The 24,616-nt window shown below is 40.8% G+C and overlaps 1 protein-coding gene across 1 annotated transcript in view; it reads left to right on the top strand.

Annotated features, from left to right (window-relative positions):
• Positions 1-5,946: 5,946 nt before the first annotated feature.
• Positions 5,947-24,616, top strand: part of c8b (complement component 8, beta polypeptide) — a 75,959-nt gene continuing 57,289 nt past the window's right edge. The window contains exon 1 of the mRNA XM_078935459.1: positions 5,947-6,498. The gene's annotated coding sequence lies outside the window, so the exon portion shown is untranslated. The remainder of the gene's footprint in view (positions 6,499-24,616) is intronic.

Here is a 24,616-nt window from a genome sequence, read left to right as displayed (position 1 = left end):
CACACACACAGATGTATACAAACACACCCCCTCAACACAAGCCCAGCAAACGCAGCGGTTGTATTTCGGGTCTGTTTTCTCCAGGGTGGTGACAAGTCTGTTTTCCTCTCACATGGTTGAAATGGAATCCAATTATACCCGTAATGACTCTTCAGCTCTTCCTCTGCTTCGAAGGAGTCAGCTTGCTTGAGTCACTGCTGTTGGGGCCCCGAATGTGCTCACAAAATCGGCGATGCACAAATGTGCAGTGCAGACAGATGCATTGTGTGTGTAATGACCGTCTTTTAGGCAACTAACAATCCGAAAAACTGCAATCTAACTTTGTTACAGCATGGTAGCAGACATGAAGGCAACCACTGTCTATTTGCATATTTTAATTAAATGGCTATAGTTTGCAATTACGGACTTTCTAAATTTATGGGGTAATTATATGGTGTTTGCCCTTGACTTGGCAGCCTCATCCACCCATGAATAAATTCATCAAAGTCCCAGTGACAGCAGACAAAGTTGTTCTGACACCTGCAAACTTTGTTTCCTTCACTTAACCCTCAATTACCATTTTTTTGTGTGTTCTTTTCTGACTCCATAAATGACATCCTGCCATACTGTCATCAAACCAGTGTGACACATGTATCACAGAAACATGTGGGTGGAAATGTGTGTGTATGTGTGAAAGTTATGAGAAAAACCCAGAGCGCTTCCTGGAATAAAAAAATAAAGGCTCTTTGATAAGCAGGGCATGAAGGAGGTCTTGTGTGTTTCCATGGCATCCTAAAGAAACCTCTGTGCGATTTGGGGTTGCTGACTGAGCAAAAGACGCCAACATCTGCGGTCCTCAGAGCTCAGGATTACATCACAGAAGTCAAGCTAAAGAGCAACCTAAAGGCACCAGAATGAAGAAAAAACTTGATTGACCTTTATTGGTAATTGGTTTATGCATTATCCATTGACTTTAGATGAGAACTGGACTTGACTCCTCGGCTCAATGTTCCAAAATAGGAAGTACCCGATGCCTCCAAGAAGCCAAAATCCCATAGACGTCTACTGAGAAATAACCAGCTCAATCCTTTTATTTGTCAGAAAACACTGCTGATCTGCTGCATTTTTTAACACGTCCTTGATAATCCAACCTTTTTATTTATTTGATAGTAAAAGTTATTTAAGTTATGAAGTGGTCAAACAGATGCCTTACTAAAAACATGTGGTGTCACATGAAACGTTAGAAACATTTGATTGACAGATTCTCCCGAGCCCCCTTTCAAGTGAAAGAGGTGTGGACTTCCAACAAGCTCACTCCTGATTGGCCAGAGTGGTTGCCATAGAAACGTTGACTCAGTTTGACTCAGGCCAACCAATCACTGTTTACTGAAAACGTTGAAAAAGACTCATTTAACCGACTGCCCTATGTAATGCACCTAGGGTGGTAGGGCATAACATAAAGAAAACTGACATAAAGTGTTGCATATAGGCGCAAAGCCGCTTTTCTTTCAACACTTTTGTTGATATATATTTTTTAAGTATTAGAACAATTACCGTTTTTGCCCCTTTATAAGCTCATCTTTCAGTGGAGCCAGAAGTGAGCCATCTTTTATGGGTGATGTCACACTCACTCGGTCCAGTTCTCATACAATGGTCTTATTTTAGTCGCTTTTTATGCATTTCTATGAAGATATCAGTAAAGTTTAGACTCTCCTAAAACACAAAACAAGGAGGAAAAGTAACAGTTAGAGGACCTAGTGAGAGTTTGGAAGAATTGTTGTTCCACAGTCTGCTACAGTCCCATTTGTGCACAGCTCAAACATCATTAAAGGAAGCCTCACTAAACACTTGCATGTATGTATGTACTTCAGTCTTGAAGTCAATGAATTTCCCCCTTTGTGAAATTCCATTAAATAGGCCATTTTCTGTAGTTTATATTTGATACACGCACTTCTGAGACCCCTATCTACTTAGCATTGTCCAAACACTCCTTAAAGCCCAAATTTGTACAATTTGGTCCATGTTTTCTGCCCTCTAGTTCATCATCATTCCACTAGGGGCAGTAGAAGAGCTGTTCCTTGTTTTAAAATGGCTGCTTCCATGAAATCTCAAAAACAATTTTGGAGGGAAAAAGTTGGCCTACTTTTTAAAACTTCATGCTGAGAATAACTCTCATTGTTCTTCTTTTAAACACGACTACTTGGTGTATTGAAATAATGCAACATTTGTTAATAATTAATTCTTTATAACACAGTTACAGCATGTCAAATATGTATGGCTCAAATTTGAGACAGTGGATTAAAAAGGTGCTTTTTCCTGAACACATCTCAATATTTTGGCATCTTCAACTAACATTGTTGTGAGCAAAAACCGCCAAGTGTGCGTCAATTGACCGCTAAGTGTGCGTCCACATGCATCCCCCCCAACAAAATCCATGGTGTGTGCTGCATCCCTCAATAGGCACCAGTGACCCAAACAGTGTTGTGAAGGAAATCACTTAACATGGTTTAGTTGATACGATCTACATCTCATTAAAAAATATTGATATTGCAATTTTTATTCTTTTTTTGGATACCATTAATGGGTTTAAAAAAAACTTCAAGAAACCTGAACGTCCCAAGTTTAAGTAAAAACAGTCAGGCAAATAAGTAAAATGCTTGTAGGTTGTGCAGTTTTAAAGTACCCTATGAATCCAATGTCTCTGCAAAATATGAAAGCTTTTAATTAAGAGAGCATGCTCAGCAGATGGATAGGAAATCCCCTTTCCCCTTCCAGAATTCAAACTGGCACCTGTCAGTGTCCATCTGCTTGATTTCCTGTTTCTGTCATTTAATATCAGCTGCTAATACACGCCCTCCACAGCTACTTGCGGTTTTCATGCTAAAGCTGTGGGCGCTTCCGGGCTGCACTCAAAGAGATGTTTGAAGGGGCAAATGTGGCTTGATCCGAGTGAGACATTCACGCTTGATGTATGTTTGGACCGCTGTGCAATCAAATGTCGTTACCTTGATTGGCTGACGGCAAAGCCAGCAACGCATATTTAAGAGATTCCTCCCACCTGAACTGTTGTTGGTTTAAAACTGAAAAAGCAGATTGTGTTTGCATTTTTTAAAGGTGGCGTTAGAAAACACAAACAGGGAAAGCAGAAAAAGCCAACGTGGGTGACTTTCACATCAGAAGGTGTCGTTACAAATTGCAAAAGGAAAAAAGAAAAACTGCTTGTAAAATTGCTTGAAAGTGTGTGTGCTGGAGGGGCTCTGTTTTTTTCAATACAGGTAATTTGCTTGTTTTATGCAACTCATTTTGGTGTACAGCACTTTGGGTTTCCAGGTATAAAAAGTGCCACATAAATACAGATAATTTTGATTTAAATGAAATTGAATTGAATTGAATTGGTTTGGTTTGATTCATTTGGATTTGATTTGATTTGATTTGATTTGATTTGATTTGATTTGATTTGATTTGACTTGGCTGGGCTGGGCTAGGTTAGAATGGAATGGACTGGACTGGACTTGATTCGATTTGACTCGACTCAACTGGATTTAATTCATTTTGATTCGATCAAATATTATATGATTCTATGTGATTTTATTTGAATGTATTTGATTTTAATTTGAGTTGATTTCTTTTTCCAACTCAATTGGCCATTTCAGTCATGTTGTTTAGACAACTGGAGTTTAGCTTGGCCGGTGGATGCCCGTCCCACTGGGTGATGTCAGTTACAGCCTTTATGTTAAAAAACACTAGGGTTATGTCTCAGCCAGTAAGTGACGCAAATGGACACATTCTGAGTTATAGGACAATCCATGTTGCTTTTCACTCAGCAGCTCAGCCATCACTGCAGGTGGGAATAAAAAGATTGAAGGATTTATACAAGCTTGACGCTACATCTGCGCTTTCACCATTAAATAATGAAGGGGTACTAATTTACCACAGGTGTTATGGCATCGCCCCGAGCATAATGCCCTCCAGACCTGGTGATGCCTGAGAGCATACTGATAAGGCGCGCTACAGGAAATGAAGAAGCCTCTGCTGAGACAGCTAAACCCAGTTTGGCAGCCAGTTGGGGGGTCAGGGGTCACATGTCATTTATCCATGTCAGACTTTGTCTAATGCTAATCACTCGAATGAAGCCGTTTATTAGCATAGAAGCTCTTCTCTTCAGTCACATGCCCTTTCTGGCTGTTTTCTTGGCAAGACTGTATTTGACTAAATGGGCCGCTCAAACCAAGCCCCCCTCTTCCTGTCTATTGCAGAATTTAAAAATGCTTTTTTTGATATAAACCCCTTTCTTGTGCTTTGAAAACATTTTCCGCAAACTTCCAAATATGTCGCTGCAGATCAGATCAGCTCATTCCTAGGTTTTAGAGGGCGTCCAGTTAACCATCTCCTCTCTGGGAGATGACTGGTGCAGGGATGAGAATTTTGTCTCTGTTAATATCTAGATTGAATGAAGATTAATCTCCATGGGGGAGGGGGGAGGAGGGGTTCTGACTCCCCCTTTTTTCATGTTTTTTTCCTGTGAATCCGCTCCCCTCATCTTATCGCTTTGCCTCTTTTCTCGGGGGCTTTTTTTTCCAGCTCCATATGCATTCAAATCACAGCTTTTGTGGAGGTGAAATCAGCCTGGGAGGGGGCAGGAAGATTGTTTTCCCGTCCCCAGTTCGCCCTAAGCATTGTCCAAAGAGTCAAAAGACTTCAACAAAAACAAACTCCCTGTTGCTGAGAATGAACTTTGCATTTTATGTAAACTCGTGAAGCAAATCATCTGCCAGGCTTTTTATTTTTTTGTCTCTGAGCCTCGAGATTGAGGATTAAGACTCGCCTCACAGGATGCAGCTGCCTGATACTGACCTCCTTTGTTTTTCTAATGACCAAAGTGCAGATGCGTGTGTACATGGCTGCACGTATGTTTGTGAGTGTTTACGGTGGCGGCGATGGTTAGGGGTGGGTAGCGGGGGGGATTATAGAGGCCACACAGCCTTCATCCCCGGTAAACAAAAGTACACGTTGCTGCTCGCCGCTTGTGTTTTTACGTGACACCCTAACAAAAAGAGACTGAATCCATCTGTGAACACAGCGGGATTAAACTGTGCTCAAGCCAAGAGCTGCACATGTCAATCAACCGCTAAGTGTGCGTCCCCCCCCCCCCCCCCCCCCTCCAACAAAATCCCTGGTGTGTGCCGCATCCCCCAATGGGCACCAGGGACCCAAACAGTGTCATGAAGCCAAGAATTCAAATCATTTTCTGGGCTGTAAACTCCTGCGGCCGACATGAATCATGTGACTGTGTCTGCTCTTTTGCTGAGCATCAGGAGAACCTGAACGCCGAGACAGCTGTCAATCCAGAATGAGCTCGTTTCATCCTCCTGGAATGTTCCCCCACATCAGTTTGTGCCTCCTAATAGACAGTTCACCCCCCCACCCCCACCCCTTTTGCTGCTGTCTCTCAGAGGAGCTTGTCTCCCTGTCAGGACCCCCCACCGTTTCCCCCATAATGCACCAGCATTTTTTTTTTTTACCCACAGTCTTCATCACCGCTGTTGAAGGGCTTGACCTGGATGTAAAAGCCATAAAGGTCACGACCCGCCTTCATACACCTGCCCCCCACCCCCACCCCCACCCCACCCACCCCATGTCTGTGTTGGAATTGAAATCGATACAGCCAATGATGAGATGACTGGACTGGGACGGGGAAGGAGGAGTTTGGAGGGTGGGCTTCTACTTGACAGATAGATTTTTAAAGGGGATGATCAATTACCCTGATGGATTGCCTCTTTTTTTTAGGGTGGGGAGGGACGAGGTCAATTTCAGAAATGATCCAAGCTCCATTAAGACAAATGCTTCGCATATAAAGCTGGAATATTGTTGTGATGAGCTGCAACTGGTCCCTTCCAATCCCCAGGATTCTTTATTTTTCGAAATCTTTACCCCCCCCCCCCCCCCAAATGTTCCCTCCCCCCTCTTGCGCACAGACTCTCCCCCTCCACACCACCCATCGCATTATTCTCCATGCATTTTAATTTTTTGTTCTCCTTCTCACACCGTTTTCTCCGCCTACTCTCCTCATTTCAGCCTGGAAAAACTGAATAGAGGAGCCAAGAAATAGTTAATCTGTCGGGCTGCCTCTATGATTGGCCGCTGCATGCTGCGCTTCAGCCTCACTGAATGAGAAATAGGGGTAACCAGGCAACTTCACTGCTCCGGAGAGAAGAAGATGGGAAAGAGAATAAGATAGGGGCTTTTTTGCGGGACATCAGAGGCACGGAGGAATTTTGAACGCAAAACGCAAAAGGTTTTTTTTCCCCACCTTGTCCGTCAAGGCAAAGATGGAATTAACGCATGGATTTCCTTAGGCGCGCTCTCGCCCTCCCTCTTCTCCTCACTCCTCTACCCTTCTCCTCTTCCTCCCTCGCTGGGGGAAAATAGAGCGCACAAATGAAGGGGGAGACAGATGTGGATTAAAAGGAAAAAAAACGCACAAATGGGACGTTTAAGGAAAGCATCAAGCGAGAAAAGGTGAGTCAGTTTTTGAGTTTCTCTTGAATTGTGAAACTAAAGGAGCTGCTGCTGGCTGCTGCTGCTGCTGGAGGATGCAAGGCGCATCAGCGACGTGCCAAGATTTATGGACAGGATGCGTGGAATGGAAATGGGTTGCGGTCTGGTCTGGGTGGATGCCGGAGAACAGGAAACATGAAGCAAATTAATAAAACAAAAACCAAGCCTGTAATATTTTTAGGACTGGGGGATTTATCTGAAGGTGGAATCCCTGTGAGGCGCAAAACGCCGGTCGCCTGTCATAGAACCTGCTATCCCAGATTGGATTGCGCGCAAATCACAAACTGTCATTCCACATTTGATTTCTGCGTCTAATCCAGAACCTGGGCCTGTGCTGCCCCAGGCAACACGATGTAAAGACACAAGTAGCTGGAAGGGTAAAAGCTCTTTTTTTATCTCGTCAGGAAGCTGCCCCCTCCCTCACTAAATATTGAAATGAAGGGATGTTTCCCCCCCTCTCTCTTCCTGCTGCAACAGCAGAAAGTCATCTGCTGCGTGTCGGGCCGCTCAGGTGCCTCATGAACATGAGAGTCATGACGCATATGTTGGTAAATGCATTGATTTGTGTGCGGAGGAGAAGGGCTTCCAAGCTGCGCGCTGCGTGCGCTGAGAACCTGTGGATGGCAGCGCGCAGCCGCCGCGCTCACATGAATGCCCCCCTCTAACTGGCGCATAGGTCCTTCTAAGAGTCTCCTGCAGGTCCACAGCTATAAAGTTGACGGGCCATCATGTGGGCTCAAATTAATCCAGTTAATTGAAGTTTTATTTATTTATTATTGTGTGTAAATTTTTCCAGGTTTAAATCAATCCTTGCATACTTTTTATTCTAAGCCCCTCCATGAGCTCCAAAACCCCCTACTTGACTAAAACTGAATATTTGCCAACATAACCAGTTCAAATGCAAAGTTCATTACTTGGCCATATGTCCTGCATGATGCCCAGTGTTTCCTGCTTCAATGCTCACAGAAGCACAAGGGAGACACAGTGCTGCAGCAGTGACACAGTGAAGCAGCTGCAATTTAGAACAAGGATGTCCTTAAATATTGCAGACAGACTGCAGGTCTTGGACTCATCCTTCCGAAGATACAAGCAAATGTCTGCTTTAGCATTCTGACCGTGCCGCCAAAGTTCACAACTGCTTCCACCGGTCGGCCAAACTGCCTCTCATAATCTCCTTACCGAGGCTGTTCTGCAACAGATCCTAAGCTGCAGTGGCTGGCTCAGTTGTGGGACGCATGTACACAAACACACACAAGCACATAAAGTGGGCTGCATTTCCCAGTTGTCATCCCCAAAGCAGCTCTTTGCAGCCCAGTGTGAGATGTGCAGCTTAAGAAGGAGCTGAACAAAACACTAGAGAGCATTAACGCTTCCAAAAGGGCTTCTTTGTCGGGGGCTCCCAGTGGAATCGAACCACTTAATTGAGCCTGCGACGGCCACGGCTATATCTCATCAAATTAGGACCATACTGGCTTTTCCCCGTTAGCTATAGTTGGAAAAGTGGTTAGGGATTAACTTTTTCGGATATATTTTCTGGAATTATATAGGTGCTTGTAACCTTAATTTGAAAATTTTTGTCATGTCAGTCTGGAGCAGGGTAAAATTAGGATCACCAGCCCCCATTCTCTGCAGTTCTCCTTAGGCTTCAGCTCCCTTGAGGTTTTTTCAACATGCTGGGTGAATCAGAGCAGCTTTTCAGCGAACACTCTTACACCTGAGTTGCCTTAATCTTTTGCAAAAGCAGTTTTATTGGTTCTTATTTCACGTCAAGGCTAGCACTGCAGATCTCAACCTTGGATTAATACTTATTATTTAAGTATTAATCCTGCAGCATCAAAGCTTATATATTAAGTCAAAGCTTAATATATAAGCTTTGACTATTCTAAAGTCTGTTGAAGACCAAGGCTTTACCGTAGTGTTGAAAACAACACTTTAGATCCATACCAAAGAAAAATCCTCAGTTGTAAAAAATCTGGACTTTTCTGTAAAATAAAGCTGTTTCAATATCTGAGGTGGGTTGCTAACTTTGCATCTTAGCTGTAAGTTAAGGGATGTAATGAGCAACTTAAGAGTTGAAAAAAAGGTGTCAGGCAGAAACATTATTCTCAATAATACTAGGTTTTTAGCTGCCTAGGTCTCCCCGAAAACATTTCAGGTCATTTGACTTGGATATTTCTGAAGTGTAGCTGAATGGTCCTCTATTCAAAATGTAGCTTTACACCGTGCATTCATGAATTTGTGATTGCTAGCGGAGGCGGGTCAGAGGTGGTTTTGGCTGCCTCTGCCAGACAAAAGAAAGAGATTGCTTAGATAGCATTGCATTGTGGGAGGTAGAATGATACACATGCTCTGGAGGGAGTACAATCTGCAATATGGGTGTTTCCTACGCTGATGAAGAGTCTTCATGCTCCCTAAAAAGGATTAATCAAAACAAAAGCTGAAAATATTTAAGGCTAATCCTTGGTTTTCTCTGGGAAAGTTTCAGGTTTTGTCTAAACTTAAGTTGACGAAACAAATGGCTACAGCAGGGGTGCCCATTACATTGATCTCGATGAGCCAGATTGAGAAGGAAGTACGGGTAATCAAAAACATTTGGTGTTTTTTTTTAAATTGGTGTCAGCCAATCATCAAACTCCCTGTGAAGTTTATCACTTTACTGACATGCAGAACGCCCAATGGACCATCCACATATGTCACCGCACATGCATGTTCAAGAACACTGAGCGCTAAACTTTAAAACTTCAGCGCCCGACTAATTAACGCAGATGCAGCTGCTAATGTGTCTCATCTTTTCTCGACTGGCCCAAGGTCAGTCACTCCTCTTCCTCCCTCGTTAGGGGAAAAAATGAAATGAAGGTGGACAAAAGAGTCTGTGTTCAAAAAGAACCTCAAACACGTTAGACATTTGTGGAACGGTCGTGGAAAGCAACTCGCAAAAAATTACGCACAAGTGCTTGAGAATTACTTAAGACTTGCCTAATGATTGTGCATAAACTACGTTAAATAAACTGTGTTATTCTCAACCAACCAAACAGTTTGAGCATCTCAGAACTGAATTCATGTAAGCACTTGCCGGTCAAAACCCTCAACAGACATCTGCGCACATTGACGAACGACAAATGCAAGAAACACTTATGAGCGACGTATATCACGCATGAATCACGAACGACTGAAATTTCATCTGTGGAAAATGAGCAAAAAGTACACAGTAGCTGTATGACACAACCTTAAGAGGGGAACTTATTCCATCTTTGCATTTCCTGCAAGCTCAAGCTGGCAGAACTGCTTCTGCGCTTTTAACAGAAAGGGGGCTGGATGGTTGCTCTAATGTCTTGGAAAGAACCAACATTTTTTAGCCCTGAAAAGACCTCTGACAGAGCAAATTCCGCAAATGGAAATTTATTTATTTGGCTCTCTTAGTGGTGCCAATAAGCAGTTCTGCAAAGTAAAAACCTCAAATTGAAATACAGCAAAACGAGCATTTCCTGCCAACATATTTGGTCAGGGTCTATTTCAGACATAAAATTGGAAAAAGGCCTGTGTTTTGCATCCCCTTCTGAAAAGTGAACATTACCTGGTCCCCCCCGCCCACCCCTTCTCCCGTTATGAGGCTGTGAATTGCAACTTCATTTCTGTTCCTCTCTTATTAAATAGGAAATTGCTCAAATCTCCACAATATCAATTTATACAGGTAATTTGGGATCGTTCTGTTTACAAACACCACTACTAAATCACATTGCAGCCCAATTACTTTGGCAGCTCCACACTGAAAGGAGAAAAAACTATGAAAAAGTAGCAAACTAATGAAACCATTGTTCCAGTAATTGTTGGTAATCAAGGCCGCTTTAATGTTTACATTTAATTTAGGATGTTGTGTAGACAATATTGATATAAATTATGCAAAAGCAGCTTTCAAGCACCATTTAACTGTTTCCATAGTCAACAAAGAGACTCTTTGGAGCTGATGGCGGCCCAACACCATGCAGTGTGTAACTGGAGTCAAATGGGGCAATGAATTGCCAGCCCATCACACAATTATTTCCACTGAGCAGAGCTGGGTGGCTACTAATCCTTGTGCCTTGGTCTGTAACATCTGTTGAGTGAGTAAAGCCTGCCTCCACCGTTCATCCAGAGCAGCCATTGCTGCCCCTTCACTTCTAGAGGGCTGGGCATCTTCAATGCATCAATGACAACAGCCATCATCGGGGACATGTAGGATGCCAAACCAATGATTCATTAGAACTCAATTAGCTGAGAGCCATGGGGGCACCCAGCCATATGTCTTGAGGTTTAGCGGCCATCCGCACACGACTGTGTTTGTCGCTTTGTGCAGCACATTCATGTTGCATCAGTGGTGTTTCATGGAGGCTAAAGTCTGCTTTTCTGCAGAGGTGTCTGCTTCGTACTAATAAAGCAAATCACTGGTAGAGATTTGGGCTGCCTCTGTTTTCAGCCGTACAGTTTCTAAGTTGGAAATGAGTCACCATGACCTTCAGCTCAACTCATGTTGAGCCAGTTGGCACCGTCTGAAATACTCATTCATCTAGTGAAGTATGGGGCTATGAAGCTGCAGATACTGTAAATCTTAGGAAGTAAGAAAGGGCTTACCCAGTATTGACTTTTCTTCCCTTGCCAAGAGGCGGCATGTGCTGTCGACAAGATCTATCCACCCTAAAATCCAGTTTGTCTTCTTGTCTGTGACAAAGTTAAGGACGCCCCCCTCACCTCATTGTGCATGTGCCAGGTCCCAATAAAACGCCTGCTTATGCTGGTGGTAATTTAATTAAATTAAATTAAATTGGAACAGAAAGTCGATCTAATAGAGCAACTTTCCTCTACTAAAATATGGCATTATTTAAAAACTGTTCTTCATATGGAATTGAACAGCGTTCATTCATTGATTCTTGCATTTTAAATTAAACGGGTACAAATTTTTCCATTAGTTTGGGGGGTTTAGTAGAACTTTGAAAGAAAGTTTACAATTTCTAGATCCATGGATCCTTTACTTGTTCACTTACAGGTACCCAAAAAGCTTGAACATGTGCCGAAAGCATACTTGGTTTTTTTAAATAGGTACAATTTATAGCAGCTTACATAGAAGCTGTGAAGTGATGCTGGAACAATATGTTTAATTGTGTTTTGGTTATAGGCGTTACTACTTCTAATAAGGTGCTGTACAGCAGAAACAGCTGCAGATACTGAAAAATCACAAAGACACGAAATAAAAACAGAAGGTTTATCATTAACAGCAAGGTTACAAGCAGATTCATGAAAAAAAAGGAACTGTGAGATTCCAAAATTAGCTTAATGATCCATCATTAATAATAACAATTAAATAAATGAGCTAGTTTTACGTAGGGATATAGAAACTGGATGCAAACAAAAATGATAAATGAAAAGTTTGATCCATTTACAGTGCATGGGGGCTGATGTGACGCTTAAAGATATTTGGTGAACTGTGTCTAGCTTTAGTGTACTTCTGTTTTCAATTGAGACACCAAATGCTCACTAAAAGTGCGGTAAGATGAGCCACTTTATACTTTTGTTGTCTTGGAGGTCAGGAAAAATGACACAGACATAAAATATAAACATGTGCCTTTCATTTAGGATGTGTCCAATCTAATGACATTATCAGTGTTTCTCTGACAAAGCAGACCAAAATAATGACTCTTCCAAAAAAAGACTCAACTTGCCCCAGATCAGGGGTTGGTTCGTCCTGCCGGAGGGTAAGGTAATGAGGTTAACTGACCTTCTGAGTTATATTAAGTAAATCTGAACCTATTCAACAAACAATTTCAACAATTTTAACATTTGTCAGAATAATCTCTTATCTTATCTTCCAAACTCCTTAACCATTTAATTCAATCAAAGAGGTAAGAAAAAAAAAACACTTGTCAACTGGACTTGGCTTATCTATTATCATAGAAGACATTTTACCTCAAATAAAGTTAGTCAAATAAATAATCAATACTCCAACTGTCAAGCTACGTAAACACCGTTCTCTGTGACCACTTCCAGTGAAAGTCTATGAAACTGAGAGTTAATTCACGGAAGTGCCAACCATCGGAAAATTGATCATGAAGGAGACATTAATAATAGGGGTTTGTGACCAGATGGAAATGTGTGATCCCAATTCTTTCATGTATCGGAATAGAGCTGTAAAGAAAAAGCCAAGAGAAAGATTAGCAAGATTTGCATCACTTCAACATTTCGCACCAAAGCTCTTCAAACTGCAGGTGGCAGACACGACTTAGTAAACAGTAGAAAAAGAAGAAGAAGCCCCTCCCTGTTCATCCAATTAGTACCATTCATGATCTTTTTCCTTGAATTCCCCTGTGGCTTTCTTACTGCTAGTGATCCCGTAGATTTTTTCTAATATCCTTTGTCACCCACAAGGCTGTCAATCAGGTCAATGTAATGGTAACTCCTGTATTGTGACGCAAATTTTACAATGACAAAATCACCAACTAACTCTAGACCAATTATTAAACCAACCTTTCTTCTTCTTCTTTTCCTTTCGGCTTTTCCCTTCAGGGGTGTCGGCACAGTGAATCAGCTTCCTCCATCTAACCCTGTCTTCTGCGTCCTCTCCTCTAACACCAGCTACCATCATGTCTTTATTCACTGCATTTATAAACCTCCTCTTAGGTCTTCCTCTGGACCTCTTTACTGGCAGCTCAGCATCCTGCCAAACCACCTGTGTGAATCAGAGGAAGCTAATTCGCTGTGGTGACCCATGAAAGGACATGCCAAAAGGAGAACAACAACATAACTGTCATTTTATATGAAATGCAGACATTTTACTTTAATGTCAAGACATTTTTTTCAAATGAAAAATCCTTTAAACGCAATGCATTCACTAAATCAGTGAGCATCAATGCACAGTAGTTTTTAGCAGAGACTTCTGGGAAATTTCCAGGGCATTTGATTTTTGAAAGGTAGATTCGAACAGCCTGCCAAAATGGTAAACGGCCTATATAGTGCACTAAGTTGTTAGAGAATTTGGCTTTTATAAATGTTAGTCAAATTAAGGCTGCGATACCAGTCAAACGAACTATTCTTTAGTAAACGATCGCTAGATGGTAAAAGGAAGGAAGGTTTGGTTTGAAACATGAATTTTTATGCCAGTAAAACGTATTTATGTTTCCAGGAATGCCAGCAGCTCAGGAACTAACAGAAATGAGAGGAAATCTGGGTGAGAAAACATGCCGTCAACCAACTGCGCTCTTTTCACCGCTCTACCCAGAAACCTTAAGTTCATATGACCCAATTTACCAGCCTCTCCTCCTTATTCATCTGCTCTCACAGATGCACTATAGGAGGCTCCATAAGCATTCATCATATCTAAAGAGTGAGGTCTTTCAATTCCATCCCTTTGGCCTGATCTACAATCCCTGTAGAACAGTGAGAGCTCCAAGTCTGGCTGTTACGCATTTGTTTCCCTATTCGTGTTTGTGTTTTCTAAACTGTGTAGTCAAATAAAAACCTAGCTGCCTTTTTCTTCCACTGACAGTCAATTTAAATATTGCAACTGCCACATTTCCCTGCTGGAGTACTTCTTCAGCCCCCTGGAGGTAATTGAAATGTTCAGTTCAGCTTGTGCAGCTATCAGACACAATTCTCTGGGGAGTTTATATCCCTCTGATTCCTAGTTTTCCAACCGAGTGCAGAGCTTTCACTTACAGGTTTAGGAAATTAAAATCGATAGATGACATTTGCTTTCAATTTTACTCAAAAAAGCGCCAACCTGTGCTGCAGAAACCATTTGCCGGTTGCTTATGTTGTGCTCTGAAGAGTTCGATGGCAGTGCTGCATGCACCAACAGGCCGGCTGCATTTGACAAAGTTTCGATTAAACAAGGTGACACGTCCCTCTGCTCAACACAGCAATCAGATTTTCTAGATGGAGCAGGCAGACTGCAAAGCTGATACAAAAATATGTTTGGAAGTGCACTGACTCCCATGTGAGTCTCTGTCATTTATAACATTGGTGTGCATAGAAATATGAATGAAACATTTATTGTAGCAGGAGAAGGATGTATTCTCATGTATAATGCACTAAGTGCACATTCTTTAGGGTTTCACACTGGACTAGCAGGGAGGGGCTTCTTGTTTTTCATTTTCTACTGTTAACTAGCACATGTCCACCACAGACTCCAGACTTTTTCTTTCACAGCTTGATTCCGATATATTATGGCGTATAATTCCACAATTACATTCAGGCACAAATTGTAATAATTAATCCCCCTCCCGTGATCAATTTTAAAACTGTTAGCGAGATAAAGGGGACGCCATGCCTTCGTCAGTACCAAAACCAAGTCCCTGATTGGTCTGAGTTTGACCTGGTTTAACGTCACGCGAAAATGAAAGTGGTCTTAAAAATGTGCGTAGCAACGCATGAAAAAGTAGTTTGTATGAACGTAGCTTTATAATATTACAGATTATACAATCCCAATGCTAATATTTCTTTTTTTTTTTTTTTTTTTTTTTTTTTTTGCTAATATTTCTCCCTCGGACCAGACATGATCAGACCCCCCAGGTGAACACAGGTTTCTGACTACCAAAATAAAATCTTATTTAAGACATGAGTTTTATGGATTTTTTTGGGAGATATGTGTCTTTTATTTCACACAAGCTCTAATGTGGTAATGCAGAATTTATCCTGTTTTTTAAAACTATATTTTGTTGGGTGTCTTTATTAGTTGACTGAGTTGTCTTAAATGCAGTGGCGGTTTTTGATATGGGCGATGTGGGCGGTCGCCCAGGGCGGCACTTCATAGGGGGCGGCATTGGCCGTGTCCGACGAGTAATGTGCTACATACAATATTCAAAGAGGTAGCTTGAAGATTTAATTTGAAATTACTTCAGCAGCCGACACTTAATACTTTTATTTTGACACATCAGACTCTTAATAATGTCTTCCTCCTGTTTCCTCTTCACACTTATGGTGCAAAAAAAAAAAAAAAAAAAAAAAAAAGAATAATTTAGAGTGAAACAACGTAAAACAGGCACATGAAAAGGATTTAGGCAGAACAAACATCCGTGCTCAACCCAATTTCGACAAAAGCAGGCAATGGGGATTATTTCCCACAATTCTTTGCTCCGACACAGCAGACCCGATGCGCACGTGACCACCGCCCTCTGCTGCAAGACGCTTGCGGCCACACCTCTTTGCGGTAGTCTTTGGAACATAAGTAAAAAAAACTCGAGAGGGGAGCGCAACTCGCCGGTGGCTGGCTGAATCACACTAACAGGTGTGAGGGGAGTCTTTTTCTATCTGACAATCAACTCTGGGCCGCAGCTGCGCCTCCCGTCATAGAGACGGAGCCGCGTGTGAGAGGGAAGGGGAAGGGGGGGGGGGGGGGGTGAGCGCAGACCATTTTTCATGGATTGAGGTTTTTTGGAGGATTTCTACTGTTGGTGTTGCACAAATTTAGGGAAATGCCAAATATTTTTGGAGTAATCCCACTGATGATTTCTAAGATTTAGTCTTTAATGTTTTATAAGACCTAAACATATTAATCACAATAAGTTTTATTTTTTAGATCTAATCCCTCTGATATGTTTCACAAAGACACACACAGGACGTCACACATTAAGAAATTATTGCTAAAAATGAAGCAGGAGTCCAGCTCTAAAAAAATGCTCTAAAGAAGGATGAAAGAGCATAAAAATGGAATTATTTGATATGTAATTTCTTATTAATATTTCCAGGCTTTCTTTGTTTTGTTCTGCAGCATGTTCATATTTGTATAATTTTGACAGAATATATTTCTATGGAGAACAAAATATTACAAGTTATTTAAGGTTTAACTTGAGTTATTCTGGATTAATGTTCCTGTTTTTATTCATATTTATGTTCAAAAAGTTCAGTTTAAAAGGTTTAAAAGTTTAGCTTTAGTGTGTTCAGTAAATGTTTATCTTCTTCAGGCAAAACCTTAAGCGTGTTTTTAACTTAGGCCCCTGTGTGACTGAGTTTGACCCCCCTGTAATATGAGTCTAGAAAATCCATGCATTTTTTGAGTAAAATGGCTAAATAGAAGATAGGGAACACAACAGGATGTTGTCAAATTTTGTATGTGTGCGGGGGGGGGGGGGGGGCGCTGGGGGGGTTACTCGCCCAGGGAGTAAGTTAGTGTAGAACCGCCACTGCTTAAATGTCTTAATTTTTATTTGTTAAATTACATCAAATCTCTTCAGTGAGATCTAGACATAAATAATAACTCAAAGGGCTCTATTGTTTCACTTGCAAATTCATATATATTATCTTTTTTGACCCAAAATGGGTTGAAAAGCAGTGTTTCCATTTTTTCCTAAATGTTTGACCTTTTTTGACTTTGGTTATAGGAAACTCAGAAACATTTAAAAATATGTTCATATTACATATTTTCATATGTGGTGGATAACAGCAGTTTCTGATTCACTTTTTAGCCCCATCTTTTGCTGCCTATGAAATTTACACAATGAAAACAGAAAAACAAAAATAAACTTGCAATAAATAGATGCAAGAAAGAAGAATCCTACAGACAGTGATTAGGAGAAAGATGTGTACATAATCATAAGGGCTGTTGGAATGAGAGTGGAGGGCCCCATGTGTGAGTGATGTGACTCCAAGCAGGCTTGGAAAGGGTTGGCTCTGCCTTTAAAGTCTAGGGAAAAGCACTAAATATATACAGTATAATGCTGAAGACTTACAAAGGCAGGCATCCCGTGATGAGAAGCTCCAGAGCCGAGCACCAGAGAGCCAAATTTAACCCCTGCTAGCACAGAACATGAATCATACTGAAGAATAACTAATCCCTGGGCAGGGATGGATTAACTTGCTTATGTGCCTTTGGGCAACGATTTATCCCACTTTCTCAGCCTAAAGATGGGGGACCCCGAAGGGGGGCTGGGTGGGGGAGGGGGCACTGTTTTTTTTTTTTTTTTTAACGGAGCCAACTCTGCTGCTGAATGATGTAAAGTTCTGAGCTCATTTGACTACACCATTATTATCCCTCATTTATGTAGGTCATCCTTGAAAAAAAAAAGGCTTTTAGCTAAGTTCTAGATGTGATTATGGGAGGAAACCCAATCGTTGACGGGCTACAAAGTCAAGTGCGATGCTTGCTGTCACTCTTGATGACACAAAATAGGGCTAAATGTCTGCTGCTGTTCAGATTTGGAGCCCACGTTCTAATTAAACAGAGGAGGCGGGGAATTTCTGATGTGTCGAACTGAAACAGCGAGCATCTGGTGCAGCGGCGGCGGTCAGCATGATGTCTTCTGACGAGACCCGTTAGATCATGTCTCATCAGAGCAGCACAGTTGGAAAGTGCCCCGATGTTTTGCTTTAATCAGCCGTCAAGTGTCATATTTGGGAGGCTTCACTCAGGCTTTCATCCAGAGTCTGTTTGGGCTTGCACAAAACAAAGCTCAGAGCGCCGGGGGAGGAGGACGGTTTCCTCGGAGACAAAACACTGGGGTTGGCCATCGGGGTTGGGAGCGAGATCTTGACCTTGGTGTGGCGCTGTAATGAGAAGCAGGCGAATATTTCACTTATCATCATTGGAAGCATGATTAGCTGCCAATGAGCTGTGCCCACCGCCGTTTAATCCCTTCGGTCTCTGGAGTCCCATAACATATGAGATGACAACAGTTTCACACCCGGTTTCACACCTCCCGCGGTTCCATACGTCGCTGCAGCCTAATCACTCATGTGAGATTAATGAGAGACGTTGAGGTGGGACATCCACTAATTGCAACAACGCATACTGTATCGTCATTGGGGGGACCAGACAGCGTGCTCTTTGTGTGTGTGTGTGTTCCTCAAGCATCATATAAAGGAGACTTTTGCAACATATCGTCTATTTTGCTTTTCAATATAAAAAGTATCAAAGAAGCCTCTGGAGAAAACAGGAGCGAGTTAAAAGCTCACAGCAGGAATTATGGCTCTTTTGTTGCAGCTGTAAAAAGTAAAAATTACATCACAGCAAAAGGTAGCAAGATAAAAAAGATGCAAGTGTTTTGATTTTTTTTTTCACACCTCAGCTGACTGACAAATAAATGAATCGAAACAAAACAAGAAAGTAAAAAGTTGCAGGCAGATTTTTTCTTTTCTTCTCGTTTTAAGCTTTGAGGATTTCCACTGGCAAGGAAGCTGAAAGGAACATTTTATGGCAGAAGACAAGAGGATTCCTCAGAACCAAAGTCCACCTGTTGGCTGTGACATCCTTCCTAGACTTAAATAAGCAAAGAAACATTGAACTTACTCTTCTCCACAGAGTAGTTTTCTTCTCTAAGAGATTAAGCTCAGTAGCATGGCCCCATTTTATCTTTTTTTTAAAGATCCACTATAATAAAAATAGTCTGTTTGGTGTTTTTATCCTGTTCTTGTGGCATTTTTCTGATGATGGAGGACACATGTAAAGAAAATTACCCTACAACTTGAGAATTTCTTTATTGAAATCATTGTGGCTATGATGTAGAGGCTACAATTCATTCCGATGCATCAACATGCAGACAACTAGATCCATGTAGGTCTTTGTTTTCGTTGTCTGAGCTGGCATCTTGATCAAAACTGTACGGCTGGATAGCTCCAATATCGCTCAGCATTTTTGTTGCATTGCTATTGTTAGCTAGGTGGTGTGAGGCTAGCGGAAGGGAGTGTAAATAAAGGGGATGATGGGAAATGAGTGATGGCTAACTGTCCCACCCACAGCTTAGAGGCGAATTTCTCATGAACTCCCGCCGCTCTGCTGAAATTATGTTCTAGAAAACGACACAGATTTTTATAGTTTAGCCAAAAATCGGCATAATCATTACAAAAAGACCACTGGGAACACTTTTACAATAGATCACAAGATAATTCGAGTGGGACAACACTTCATTTTTGACTAGTCATCAAAGCCTGAACATTTTAACAGGGAAGATTCCAATTAACAAAAAGCAGAAATGGAAAAAAAGCTGCAGGATGCCCAATGACTTATTTTGATTTTAATAAATGCAAACTCTCAGCTCTATATTAGTCCCAAATTCATCCTAATCCTACTGAACCAGAAGCAGGAAAAATCAGGACAGGTGAACATTAAAACAGACATTAAAAAAAAAAACCTCTTTAGTCTGGTGCTAAAAAAGTGAAGCAGGTTCCATTTATTTTTACCATTTTTTTTATTTTGAAAATCCTTGATAACTCAGTCAAAAATTAATTTTTCTGACTTGGCAACTTCTTTCTGCTATTTCATTTTATCAAAGCTCTTTGGCAAACCTGTTAAAAAAAAGTCACAAATATATATTACAAAAAAACATGACATTTTATTAATTTTTTCAAAACAAAGTTTTAGTTGCTTTTTATTTATTTTATTTTATTTTTTGGTCAGTGTGAGCTCAACTATCAAAAGTTAGCTCTAATTAACTTATTTTTTCTCAAGTCTAGCATCCAAAGTTTACTTTTTTCAAGCTCAATGAAAAACTTTTTCTCCCATTTTGAGCTGAATGTTTTCTGTAATCTTCAAACAGCCATGTGCCATCAGAAAGGAAAGTGTTTATTGAACGCAAAGATGCTTAAACTCCATACCATAATACTTCCACTACAGGGTTTACAACTCTTTCTAACTTTCTACTCTACTCTTCCTGCCCTCCAGGAACCTGCTGAGTGGTTTTCTAAAGGCTATGATCTATGAAGTTCAACTGTTGAGCTGGCTTCAATTTTTAAATCAGTCTTCATTAAACCTCATCAGAGTTCTGTTAAAATCTTACTTCATGCACAAAATGTCGAAAGATAATGAGCTTTTTGAACCAAAAGACCAAAACCAAACTTAAACTCAAACTCTATTTATTTGTACAGCGGCTTTCATTTCGACTAAAAACACAAAACGCTTTACGTAAAAGCAAATAAAATAGCCATTAAATATGAAAATTAGTTAAAAAAGAAAACACAGAATATTTTCACAACAGGAGGAGACATTTCTGACTCTTGAATGTGAGTCGAAACGCAGCTGTAAAGTCTGCAGACGTAACAGAGCTGGAATTTGAAGGAAAACAACAGAAAAATAGGCCACCTCTGGACAAAAACGTCTGATTAAACTCAGAGTAAACAGAAGAGGGATCTGTGCGTCTGTTTGCACTGAGTTAATTATGAGCAGCTCATAAGACAACAAGGAGCATGATTGATTTACAGTCATTAACAATTCCCTAATATCCCACTTGGCTCACAGTCCTCACTTTAGAATTATTGAGCAGGTTTTAACATTAACCATCATGTTATTTCTCATTTGTCCTTCAATTTCCTTTTTAGGAACTGCATGCGGCATATGCTGAATATTGCTTTGAACCAGTTTGACCCCAGTTGCTAATTAGCTGAGTTTTTTTTTTTTTACTTAATTGTCAAGTCAGGCATCCAGAATTTATTTTTTAAAGCTCAATAAAAAGTTTGTAAAGAGTTTGCAGTTTGTAAAATCAAAGAAAAACATAAAATTATTCACACACACAAAAAATAATCTGCCCCAGCCATTTGTATCATATTTGATACATGAATTTCTGAGACCCCTAACTCATGATCCAAACTTTTCTAAAAAAAAACAAAATAAAACAGGATACGACTCAGTCCATTTAAAAATGGCTGCTTCCACGAATCTCAAAAACACTTCGGACGGAGTAACTTTAATTTTTAAAATTTTATGGTGAGAATAACTCGGCTACTGCTTTTTAAATTCTTTTTTAAATGACTACTTGCTGTATTGAAATAATGCTAAATGTGTTGATAATGAATTCTTTATAGCGTTACACCATGTTATAAAATCTGGAGCAAATTTGAGACATTGGGCAAAATATGAAACTCATGCAATTATTTTTGCATCTTAAAGTAACATTAATGTGAGCAAAAACATAATCACCCAATATATCATAATTCTTATTATCTATATCTCATTAAAAATAATGCTTTTTGTAATGGATTTCACAAAATGGTTTAATTCTTAATTCCCCTACATTAGAATTTTCTGTCAATTCTTTGATATAAAGGACTTTACAGGGTTAAAGTTGTGTTTCAAACAGTTATATGTTTTATTTATCTGTCCTAAAATGTAACATGTCTCTTTTATGACAAAAGAGTGAAGCGGAGGAATCACCAGGACTCCAACCGTGCATCCTACCGTAATTACATCCGTGACCCCATCACATTAAAGAGGACACTTATTTTGTTCGTTTGTGCAAAGCACACAGGGAAGGATAAACTTAAATTATATCATTAATTATTCTCAGCATGAAATAATGACTAAACCTTTGTTTTCGCAGTCCTTTGTTAACCGCCACTGACAGCAAAACGGAGCATAATTCGCCCTTTTATCGGATGTACTCATTATGCCGGAAGACAGGCAGACAGAAAAGGAGGCCAGGTGGGAACAAGGGCAGGGGAAGGAGGAAAAACAAGATGAGTGGAAGAAGCAGAGAATTAATAATGATTAATATGGAGCAAATCAAAGAGAAAATGGAGAGAAGGAAAAGATTGGCCGCAAAAAGGGTTTGCCAGACCCTCTGGAGCTCGTCCAGTTTCCTCTTCCCACCAACCCCGAGTGGTGAAAATCCCCTTTAACGCACAGTGAAGACGCTGAGACACAGCACAACAACAAACCAAATCAACAGTGAATTAAAAGCTCCTTGGGGAAGCTGGAGTGGATCATCAGAGGAGGTGTTTTGGAAAGCCGGCTCATCAATTAGCTCTTATTCAGGAGCCTGTTTTTCAAGGCAGGCTGAACATTGGGTCTGATCAGATTTTTTTTTTTTTAAAAAAAGGGGGAACACATCTCTTTTTGTTTTATTTTTTGCAATTGTTTACAATTACCACTGGGATCTGGTGACACTTTGTTAGCCTGAATATGTCTGTTAAGTCTAAGAAATGCAAACACCTGAAAACAAACTCCATTGATTCCTGTCTGGGGAGCTCTGCTGGGAGATTTTTGTCATGTACCTCAGAAATACTCAGGCCGTCTTCACTCTTTTTCAACCGAAATGAGCCCCATAACCCTGCAGGTATATGCTGCCTTTTTTTAAGTGTGGCTCAGGCCTTTGCTGACTTAAATCTGAGCATTGCTTATTTACTGGCTAAACCCACCGAACCTGAAGCAACAAGGTCTCTTCCTTGACCCAGAGATTGAACGAAGCGGTGTCAAATGCCTGAAGTTCTGTGTTTTTTTTTTTGTTTTTTTGTTATATTTTTCTCTCCTTGCCTTTTTGCTTGTGGACTTTGTAGTTTCACCTCCTCCATCTTGTCAGAAAGAGGTGGACTAATGGGCCATGGATGAACAACCTGAGTGCAGACGGCCCTCCCCTGAAAAGGCAGTTGCACTGGACGACAGCAGCAGCAGTCTCTCTTATTTCCTTGGTTTTCTTCACTTTTTTTGGGGCGGTTTGTTTTGATTTACTAATCTTTTTAAGCATTCTCCCTAGAACACTTTTAGTCACGGTGCACTTAAGCTTCTTCACATGCAATGGAGCTGCTCCAGTCTTACCTCAAAGACCCGCACGCCAGTCAGCCGCCCTCAAGTCAAGAATCTAATTAGTCCAACAAAAGCAAATTAACCTTATCGTAGATTTAACGGCTATTAGACACTTGTACGGCCACTCAAAAGTGACTTTGCTGATTATGAGGTTGATAAGAGCTGATTTAGGGCAGAGCAAAATGCCTAAATGAAGCTTTTCACAGATTAAAAGCCTCGGATGTATGTGGCTGTAGATGGCTGCCTCCGAAGGTGACACAAGGTAACGCAGCAGGGGCTATTCATAGAGGGGTTGTGCACGATCGGCTTGTGACAGCTGCGTCCCAGTCTATAAGCTGCGAGGCATTTTGTAACAAAGATGACCGGCGCAAGGTGCCAGAGCCGGTCTGTCGAACAAATGCTCCTGCAGCCTCAGGGCCACACCAGCCAGGAGCTGAGGGACGGTCCAGGGAGCAGTGGCCTCCTCACTCCTCTCCACACACACAGGCACGTAAGGCAGCAGCAGACGCCACTTTCCGTCGGTAACACGGTGAATGGAGGTGTAATTGGCCGCATCCAGTGATGGATAGCAGCTCAACCTTTGTTATTCATCAGTGGCAAAATGCACCGAGGCCTGCTTGTTTCACAATATGAGGTTGATTGTGGAGACTATTAAGCATCAGTCTCAGGGGGAGATGTTACTTGTTGGAAACCTGGATGCTAGAAGTATCTCAAAATACTCTCATTTGAAAAAAAGAAAAAATCAACTCCTAATCAGTGATCGCTTTTTATATCACAGAGAAACATGATTGGAAAAACTAATCTGAGAGCAGACAAACTCTGAGCACAATTACAAAAAATTATAACCTTTTGTCTGTGCAGCAAAAATCAGAGGTCTGTGCTATTGTTTATTGTATTTTTCGGAGTAAAGGTCGCTCTGGAGTATAGCAGTTGTAGCAGCCACAAAAAGCATAATAAAGAAGAAAAAATTGTTAATAACTCACACTTTTGGAAGAAATGTATTTAACAAAATACCAAGAACAGCAATTTATTCTTGAAAGACAAATCATAACAATGGAATAGATAACAATAATGGGCTCAATATATGCATGTTTCTCTACCATAATACATCAATGCTTATTTAGCTTCATGAATCTAGTATATTAGTGCTGCCTATGAACAATTCTTAAAAATTGATCATGAAGGAGAAATTAATAATTGCATTTTGTGACCAGCTGGAATTCTATGACATCACGTCTTTCATATATCGGAATAGAGCTGTGAAAGAAAAAGCCTAGAGCAAGGTTTGCAAGATTTAAACCGCTTCAACATTTTGCACCGAACCTCTTCTAACTATGAGTACATGCGTTAGTAGCAGCTAGCAACACACCATATGCCAAAACGCATGTTTTTGAACACACCACACATGCCTGTTGGGAACATAACATGAGACTGAGCAACGTTTCTTCTTCTTCGTTGCTGTCAGAATGAAATACTGACACACATGTCTACAGTGCCCTCTAGTTTTTTCCTTACCGTAAAGGAGGGTCTAAGGCACATGTGTCAAACTCAGGCCTAATTATAATTAATTATTATTATTAATTATAATTGGCCTGCAAGATCATA

The sequence above is a fragment of the Oryzias latipes genome, chromosome 17 (assembly GCF_053564925.1).
Source record: "Oryzias latipes strain Hd-rR chromosome 17, Olatipes_Hd-rR_3.1".
Classification (NCBI taxonomy): domain Eukaryota; kingdom Metazoa; phylum Chordata; class Actinopteri; order Beloniformes; family Adrianichthyidae; genus Oryzias; species Oryzias latipes.
Note: the sequence above shows the minus strand (reverse complement) of the source record. Positions and strands in the feature narration are given on the sequence as shown.